The 9214-nt window shown below is 32.8% G+C and overlaps 1 protein-coding gene across 1 annotated transcript in view; it reads left to right on the top strand.

The window, feature by feature from the left end:
* Positions 1-1662: 1662 nt before the first annotated feature.
* Positions 1663-9214, top strand: part of Eaat1 (Excitatory amino acid transporter 1) — a 164960-nt gene continuing 157408 nt past the window's right edge. The window contains exon 1 of the mRNA XM_085943515.1: positions 1663-1956. The gene's annotated coding sequence lies outside the window, so the exon portion shown is untranslated. The remainder of the gene's footprint in view (positions 1957-9214) is intronic.

Here is a 9214-nt window from a genome sequence, read left to right as displayed (position 1 = left end):
AAAAAATCTCTAGAAACTGGCATTTCAAAAAATAGATCATGATTATTAATTTTTTTTTTACAAAAAAACGATTGAAGTACTTATTATTTAATAGTTAACTAATAAAAATAAGTCTTACAGCTAAGAATTAAATAAAAATATGTACCTACAAATTATTCGGTAATCGTTGAAAAAATATTCGTCAGATAGTAAGGAAAAAGGTCATCATGTTTAAATTAAAGCAAATTTTATTGCTTTTATGAGAAATTAAATGCTGGTTGCAATATCAAAAAACGTTAGGTGTAACGCTATAATATGCCAGATGCAAAATTTACAAGCTAGATCTGATAAGAAAAACGCTGAATTGCCAAATCTGATTAGATGCCTAAAATGTACTTATTTTATTTTCCAGATTTTGCAAATCACTTAACAACCTGAAAATGATAGATTTTACTATGACAATTTTCACCCCCTCTACTTAAGTACCTATTACTATTATTTTTTTAAATAAAAAAAGTATCGGACCATGCAGTCTCTCTAGTACCGTATTTTTCAAGAAAAGGGCTTTAGTAGATGCCCCTTTTAAGGGAGGGCGCTAAATTGGTATCATTCAGTGAAAGCACCGATACGGAATGTTGTGCATGATCTTTGAAAGACACTATAAGGAAAAAATTTCAAAACCACTGGAACACTGTTTGATTCTAATATAACTTTAATGTCAAAATTAATGTCATCTACCTTTGCACAAAATACAGTATTTTGATGTAGGTATTGTATAATATTTATTTTCGAAGCCAATCAAACAATTTTCTAATAACTATTACGGAGAATGGTCTATCTATACCAGTGGTTCTCATGTGCGGCCACCAGAGTATTTTGCTGCGGCCACCAACATTATTTTCAGTAAGTATTTAATTAAATTAACTGGGCTAACGTTAAATGCGTTATTGGAAATGAGTCATGACCAAGTACTTAAAAACCATTTTCATAATACCACGGCTTAAAAATTTTGGTCGTAGTTATACGTTGACCAAGAATCAAGTCAATTCAAAGAATTGGCAACAATAATTATTGCTTTACTATTGTTGGTTTTCCTACCACTGTATACTGTGAAAGATCATTCAGTGTAATGCAGTTCATAAAAAAACAAATGTCGAAGCCAGTTGACAGAATGATGTAAACTTAGAAGCAGCCTTGCGGCTTGCATTGGAAAGAAGGAGTATTGAGGAATTTCTATTTGCATTATTTTTTATATAAACATATTTATGTACTAAAATGTTCAAATGTCTTTAATTAAGTGGACTTGTCAATAAATAAATTGATCCATTTTTATAGTAAATAAAATTTAGCTCTAATTTTTTCAATCACAACAAAAGTGTTAAATTTGGTGAGGCCACCAGACGTTTCCATAGAACTGTCAATGTCAATTATGCGGCCACAGTTAAATTTCACGTGAGAACCACTGATCTATACTATACGGGCAGTTTTTAATTCGCGCTCAATTCGCTCGTCTTTCAAAAGTTCTCTCGCCGTTCGCTGTCACTTTTCCCGCGCTTTATTCCGCGAGGATCAATCCTCCACACATCACAGGAAAAGGGCCCAGCGAGATTGTGGTGGCGGGAGGACACCCGGGGCGGAGGGGGGAGGGATCGTCCTCTCGGCCCGGCCGCCGGCTCCCTCCGCTCAGTGTTTCGAGCACCGCTAATCGCGGCGCATCTCCCGTCACATTTCAGTCGTCCATCTTTCGCGCCGCATTCTCCCGCGCAAAAATAACACCGCGCCGCGAGTCCCGAGCAAGCGAACTCCGGACTAATTGCAAATAGACAACGGACCGTCGCGTTTGCACGGCGCAGCATTTGTTTTAATTGTTTGTTTCTTGTTTGAAAATATTCGCCGAAACGCTTCCGAGTTGTAAATAAAATTGTTTTTCTTGTGAGTTGGGGAGGAGAGAGTATCCGTGTGACCTACGCTCAACAGGTAGGATTTTTATCACTGTGTGTGTGTGTCTTATTTCAGTGTATGAACAATAAATGTGTAATACATTCAAACACTGGCAATAAATGGAAATTAAATAATTAACCACATATTGTATGAACAAGTTGAAAATAAAGATTAGTACCGGTTTCGTCTGTGTATGTATACTCACAGAAGAAAGTTGATAACCTCATAAAATATTCGGTAACTTTACTATCTGAATATAGTTTACCATAATTGTTTTAATAAGTTATCGCGTGAACACCTTAATTTTAATTATTTTTTCCAAATTTTAAACCGAGTCAGGTTGAGTTGCCGTTTATATTACGAGCTGTCAACTTGTGTGTGGACAGTTTTTTTTTTTAATTTAGACATAGGACATTGTTCAAAAATCAGAATAAGGCCATTTTTTTTAAAAAGTCAACAGTACGCAGTGGCGAAGGGTGGAGGTAGGCTGTTAAGATACGCCATAAATAGTGCACATTAAACTTTGTCAGTCATACGTATTTGATTTTATTGAAATAAGCCTACAATTTACAAAAGTTTTTAAAATTCAATTAAACCATGCAAAAGCCAAGCCATAACAGATAATAAAGTCAAAAAATACTCGTCTATCTATAAAATATCTAAAAGTATTCAATTAAATCATACATAACTTTGGATATTTTATAGAAGGAATAATATTTTTTATCTATTAAAAATGTACCAAGAAAACCAATAAGTATGAATGAAAAAGTGTGTAGGTACAATTTCGTCGTATCGTCCAAAATATACGAAAACTATTACGGTTTGGTTTCGGCGGAGTTTAATTGATTTTTAAAAACTAACCAAAAACGTAAATTTTAGTCTTAGTTCATTAAAGACAAATACCTACGTATGACTAATAAAGTTTAATGTGCACTATTTATGGTGGATCTTCACAACCTACTTCCACCCTTCGCTGCTGGTAGCACGTTATTTTGAAAGATTATAAAAAATATTGGGCTGATTGCGTGCATATTAAATAAGTAGTTATTGAGTATTTCGTGGTTGTCTAAAACAGGCGAAACCAGTACGAATCTTATGGTATTATAACATTGACTGATTATTTATTATATTATTTCTATTTTTAAAAACCTTGTATTTGAGTTGCCTAGTGTCACAACTCACATAAAAAAATCGAGTTTTGAGATAATCGCAAAAAACCATCATAGCACTGTTTTTTGTAATTAGAAGTCAAGCATTGACTCCCTTGAGTATTAATGAGTGAGTGAGTCGATTTACATTTTTTTTTAAAATATGCATATTACTCCTAAAGACACACAGCTATGGGAAATAGACACTATGGAAAATAGAGCTCTCTGATTGCTTAGAAAGGCCTTGATGACAGAACTCACATTATTCATTGAAAAATGTGAGTTATGACCACATAACAGATAATATACACTAACAGTAAACTTAGTCAACGATTTTCACATGGTTTAGTGACTTGATGGCCAACTATTTTTCTTTAGTATCACTTGGTATATTTAACTAAAAAATGACAAAATTGCAAAATGTGAGTTATGACTCTAGGCGACTCATTTGAAATAGGTATATGACGATTTACATTAATTATAGGACAGTGTATACAAGTTTATAATACAATTCATATATTGAACATTTATATACATTTCCAGGTTAGTGTGTGAACATGTCTTTATAAAAACACTTGATAATTAATATTTCGAGGATAAAACAAGTAATTATGGCATCTACCATAAAAATAAAATGAATTTATTCAACATGTAAATTATAAATCATAATAATATTATCATAAATATACCAACCAATGAGTTATTGAAGGAATAATTACTATTATTATAATTATTATTATTTATAATTTTATCTATAAATTTAAATTAAAACATTGTAATAGTTTCAAGATGTGATATCATTTTAATTATATGGATTTATAGACACTTTTTATTCGTTATCTGTTTTGACCATGATTCTGGTAAAATATGAAGTAGATATTGACTAAAATAGATAATATTTAAAACCCTACGTAACACAACAGTATCGGGATAGTTAAATATTATCAAATTAATTCATTTTTCCAAGTGTTCGTATATAAAATTCGCAGTGTTTATTAATAATACAAAGTATATACTTAAGATGGGATAACAAATTATTTTTTTATTGATTTAATATTGTTAAATGTTAATTATTGGTGGAATACCATTTTATTAAACAAACTATAGTAGAATGTGTGGTTTACTTACACCGCATAGTGTAATAACGATCAGGACCGGTTTCGTCGTCCGTTTAATGGGAAATTGCTAATTGATCTTGACGTTATAGATCAGCAAAGTAGTCTTAACAATCGAAACCGGTCCTGCGCATCTATTCAATACACAAGACTGCGTTCGGCTGCTACGGCTGCTATCTTGGGTAGGTTTGTATTTAACCTTATTATTATTGGTATGTTTTTCTCTCTTTAAACGCGTGCCATAGGTTCGCCACCGCTCACCTACATCTTAATGGAAGAAGGTTTTTTCAACATATTTGATAATTACATAATTTTATAATATATTATTGTCTAGTCTAGTGAATGCAAACTAAATTAATGGCTAGGTATACATGGTTAGTAGGAATTTATATATTTTTCAAACAAAATTAAAATCACACTGGCAAATAAAATGCAATTTAAATGATGTTATCAATCCACCTTATCCACTATCGAGTTTGCTGTTATTATTATCTAAACCAGCATTTCTCAAACATTGGTCGTCACAGAAAAGTTTATCCCACTGTACATATTTTACTTTGCGAGACTCTCTTCTTGGAAATATCACCCCGGTATCAAAAGTACCGTATTTTTCCTATGGGAGATACCGTCTAAACCAGCGATTTCCAAACTGGGGGGCGCGGACTGTTGCAAAGTGAGACGCGAAAAGTTTTACACAATAATGTAGCCACAGGTTTGCAGTTTGCAAGTGCATAGTTTATAAAATGGCAGCTAGTTATAAACTACATAAAAACAGTCCTATAAAAGTTAGGTTGTTTGCAAACCTGTATGAAGATATGGAGACTAATTTTATTATACCTAATTTCTATACTATTGTGCATGGCCCCCACAAGAGGGGGGCTGACAGGGCTCCAGCCTGGGGGCCCGGTGTTGCGGATCGACCAGTTAAGTGAGATAAACACACACAACAAGTTCGTCCTATTAGTAAAAAAAGTCGCCTGCGGCACTGTTTTGGTTACAGAATATTAACATTTTATGATATACCTATGTGTCTGTGTGATACAATTTGATGTGATTGTGTGGTGTGTGCGATTGATGATAATTTACACGTAGAATTTTATTTTATAATTATTTGTAGTGTATTTCCTGACTGATAAAAATGGCTATATGGAAACAAAAACCTTTGTGAAATTTTCGTTGAATCGAACTGAAGAATAACAATATAATACTTTGTCAAGAAAAGCAATGCAAGTAGGAACTGCTACCATTTCGTAACATCGTAATATTTATGCGAAACGGAATTTTCTGCATTACATGCAGTGAAATCCATATTATATCCAGCCCGTTTAGTAGAAAAAAGCACTTTGTGTAAAAATGTATTTAATGAAATAAAAGGGGGGGGGGGAGGCGCCAAGATTAGATTGTTTTAAAAGGGAGGCGTCGTGACTTAAAGCTTGGAAACCACTAGTCTAAACAGTAAAAACTGTCTATCTCGCTCTAAAATTTACTACAGCGAATAGGGGTGCTGTTAAAACATAGCACTTATTGTAACAATTCCAACTAACTTATTGTTATTATTATTGTTACAATAAGTGCTAATACTTCGATACAAACCTACCCTAGATAGCTGCCGTAGCCGAAAGCGGTCTTGTGTATAGAATGGATGCGATGGAATGGAGCAAGAAGACTCTCGAGCGACAGGGATTCTTGTAGACACCGTAATGCAAATTTTAGTTTTTTATTCATTAGATACATTCCCGCGGAACACACTTTGACAATGATTGCTGGTGTACACTTCAACAAAATAACATTAAATTAGCTGATAAGTGTTACATAAAACATATGACAACTTATTGACCTCATTTTATATTGAAATGTTAAATTTATAATAAATTCGCTATCAATAATAATAATAATAACATAAAATGTGTTATCTGGTAGGTAAATAAACAGACGTTTTTACTGGTTTTTATATTTACCTAATGATATTTTTATTGAAAATATTTCATTTCCTCTGATACTTCCAAGCAATGGCAATAACTCTGTTCAACCAAATCACTTCGGATAATCACATATTCCACCTGCGTGAGGATGAGTATAGGTGGGCATTGTTTTATAAATTCTTAAAATAGGACCCTGCTTAGCTCATTCGGTGTAATTCCTCGTATCTTATTTATATATATGTATATTACAACGTTTTTATTAGCTCGTATTCTTATTTGTCCGGTGGTTGTTTATCCGGTACAAATCTTGCAATAGATTTAAAAAAAAGATAAAAAAAACTTTTTATATACAACGTTTTTAAATTTTCTGTTGAATTATTATGCTCAAACTTGTACTTGATATTAAGTAAATAAAAAAACAAACAAATATACTGAGATGTCATTTTGAAGTCCATAGAAACGCACGTATATATTAATAATTTAGTTGCTAGGACGACCACCTTAGCAACCAATAATAGTGGATTAGATTACGGATTTCATCCGAAATAACTTTTTATACAAAACAGAATTAACTGAAAATGAATTCAATTTTACATAAAGATGGCTAAAAGTATTAAAAGAATACATTGGCATCGTGTTCTGATATATTCTAAAATTTTAAAATGTCTAGCTAGTCGGAAAGTTAGTTAAAAATCGATTGCAAGATTTGTACCGGATAAACAGCCATCGGAAAAATAAGAATACGTGCTAATAAAAACGTTGTAAAAAATAACCAACACCATCTGAAAATTGTAGTCTTAGTTCAATAAAAATAAATACATTTGACTAATAAAGTTTAATGTGCACTATTTATGGTGGATCTTAGCAGGCCTCTCTTCCACCCTTCGCTACTGATAGCACGTTATTTTTAAAGATTGTAATAGTTATTGAGCTGATTGTGTGCATATTACTTAAATGAGTAGTTATTGGGTGTAAAAATATGCCAATAAATCATATATAACTTTAGATATTTTATAGATAGATAGAAGATTTTTTTAAAACTATTATGGATTGGGCTAGACAGGGCTTAAAGAATTAAAAAAAAAAACTAACGAACACCATCTGGAATATTGCGAACCTGCATCTCTCGGGTATCGCGCCCACGCACATTGACCACAATGCTAAAGGAGTCATACTTAATTACGATAAATTTTAACTTATGGCTTTTGATACTTTATTATTCATAATTTGTTTGTTATATTTTTTACTGTGATCCTTGACTTAATATGTTCTTAAGTTTTTACCTACTTTATTAAATTAATTTAATATATTAGTTAGAATTAACTGTATTCGTTGTCAGTGTGTATTTACCTTTTGATGAGTGCACATAGTGCCTGAAGATGCCGACAGGCGAAACCCGGGTCGCAAAAAACGACTCAAATGGAATAGTACACAACTTAAATCTATTAGAAATTATTTCGTTATTGTTAAGTTTGTTCTGTCACATTTGTATTTCCTTATACGACGCGCATAAAAACGTGGGTGATTGCTAAGTTTACATAATATTATTTAGGGTAACTAAAAATAAATGCAATTAAATTGTTATCAGTGAAATTATCACATTTTATTCTTTGCTAAGTATTTAAGTATATATATATATACTGACGTATAACCACAAAACATATTCTTCAGTGACGTAGGTAGGTTACCCACCATTATTAATAAAATATTATATAAACACATGTCATTGTGTGAAGAAGACATTTTTATTTATTTTTTAATCTAAAAATAATATGGTTGTTATCTTGTGTTTTAATTGCCAGTAGCCGGGTTTATCGTGTTTCCTATAAATTACACAAAATTAAATGTAAGTGTCATATATGATTTTTTACGGCATGCACAAATTATTCGCTGCCAGGTGGAGCATGGCCCCCACAAGGGGGGGGGTGAAAGGGCTCTAGCCTGGGGGCCCGGGCTCAGGTGGGGCCCGGCGTGGCGAGTTAACCAGATAAGTGAGATATAGTGAGATAAGTGAGAGACGATTTGGCACCGGGATAACTGGACGCCACGGAATTCGAAAATAAATAGACGTTAGGTACTTATAGGTACTTTAAAAAAAATATTCAATGTTATTATTTATATTTAAATGGTTATTTTATTATTTAATAGTTAGTGATAATGTAAATATGCAGACGTAAATAATGATTTAATCGTGCATATTATATGTTTAAGTTCCAACGAAAAAACAGTTTTTTATTTTATATAAAGCCTTAGGCATGGTAATTCTCAATCCGCAATAAAGAATAAATTATGTTGAGTAAAATGAATTAAAACTACTAAGTAGTAGATAGAAACAGATTAAAATACCTCGTCTACGTTCTGTATACGCGTCTACGACAGTGCGGCGTCCAATTGTCCGGAGTCCAGTCGTCCCATTCCCTCATGCGGTATCCAGAGAATATCAACTTCTGCATCTTATTATTCAAGGACTCTACATTTGGAGCAGCGACCAGAAAATATAGCCGAAACCATTGCCAACGTCCGACATTCGGATATGGCACATAAAGAAGAAGCTGGTTGAATATTAGACAATTTCGTCGCAATTAGATGGAACGCTGGTGGGTCATTGGTAAAATACATTGCCGTGAATCTGATGGGTGCGGGTTCAACGGTTTAAAAGAAAAAAAAATGTTATCATGTATATATTATATATATATCTGAGAATTTTCATATTATAATATATGTTACATACATAATTTAGAAAACACTTCTGAGAAAATATTTTACGAGTATAACCAATAGAAAAAATCTTTTTGAAAAAAGTAAGACACGCAGGAATCGAACCTGGATCTCCCGGGTATCGCACCTACGCTCATAGTCCACTATGCCATAGTTTCTTAACCGGTGGTCCGCGAAGATTTTTGGGTGGGGCACAAAAATTTTCTGCAGTTCAAAAATAGTTGCCTAGAAACCCAACATTTGAAATGGGGTTGTATTATATTTCGACGATTGTTTCAAAAATAGTGTAAATTTTTATTATTTTATTCCAATGTTGATGGTCAGCAAAACATTTTTTGTTTTTTTTTGTGGTCCACGGATGTAAAACGGTTAAGAAACATTGCACTATGCT

Source organism: Rhyacophila brunnea, unplaced genomic scaffold (genome assembly GCF_057557595.1).
Source record: "Rhyacophila brunnea isolate RB1 unplaced genomic scaffold, BYU_Rbru_1.0 scaffold_16, whole genome shotgun sequence".
Lineage (NCBI taxonomy): Eukaryota > Metazoa > Arthropoda > Insecta > Trichoptera > Rhyacophilidae > Rhyacophila > Rhyacophila brunnea.
The sequence above is the reverse complement of the archived record's forward strand: the minus strand, read 5'-3'. Positions and strand labels throughout refer to the sequence as shown.